Below are 1,038 nucleotides of genomic sequence, written 5' to 3' on the forward strand. Positions count from 1 at the left end.
CAGCTCCCACCACAGGGACACAGAGCCTTTCCCAGAGGGCTCTGACCACAGTGTACATCTGCCCGAGCCCGTGAGCCCATCTGGAGTGGCAGCCTGCTCCTCCCAAATACTTGTCCCATCCACGCGCCATGGCTGAGACCCTCTGGACAAGCCAGACCCAGGGCTCCTCAGCGGCCTTCAGCGGGGGGGTGGGAGGGGTCTGTCTGCCCTCCTCCTTCTCCATAGTGGACACCAGCAGACACCCAGGGGCACCCCGGCAGGCCCAGCGCCTTCACTTCTCAGCGGCCCTCTCATCCCAGCAGCATGGAGAGGTTGAGCTTAGCAGAGTGCTACCATGTGCCCAGTCTCTGTGCAGGAGTGTGGGAAGCTGGACCAGCCGCGCAGTCCTTCCTATCACCCCTCCATGCTACCCCAAGGAGACCCAGTGCACCTCTTGTGGCTCAGGCTCCCTCCTGCCGGGTTTATACATGCCAGTTAGACTCAGGTCAAAGGCCCAGGAAGAGCGTGGGAAAGTGATGGCCGGCACCTTGAAGGGGAAGGAGAGGCCAACCCGCCCTGAAACGCAGGCCCAGGCAGGAAGTGCGGCAGGTCAGTGTACAGCTCTCACTGCCCCTGTGACTTCCCGTCCCTGCAAGTTCTGCATGGGGGCGGGCCCGGTGCCAACCCTCCCACTCCAGCCCCATCTGAGTGCCCAGTCCCTGTAATCGCCCATGACCTTGATGTCTCTTCAATCCCCACTGTAGCTGGCAGTTCCAAGAGGGAGGGCCTTTTCCCTCCCCTACCTCGATGTGCCCCTGAGCTCCGCTATGAAAGACTCCCCACAATGACCATAAGCACTTTTGGTTTCCCACTTCCCCCACAGTGGCTCTGGGAGGGCAGGCACCGCTGCCTGAGAAAGACGGGTTCTGCGTTTAAATTCATCTTTTTCTGGGTGAGTTCAGGAAGGACTTAAGTTTCTGCAAGAGCCTTTTCTGCTTCTCCCTTTTGAACTGTGAGTTTCCTGATGGCAGGGCAGATTTCTTAGCTTGGAGATTTTTA

This window comes from Mustela putorius, unplaced genomic scaffold (genome assembly GCF_011764305.1).
Source record: "Mustela putorius furo isolate JIRA1106 unplaced genomic scaffold, ASM1176430v1.1 tig00003867_pilon_pilon_pilon, whole genome shotgun sequence".
NCBI classification, from domain to species: Eukaryota; Metazoa; Chordata; class Mammalia; order Carnivora; family Mustelidae; genus Mustela; species Mustela putorius.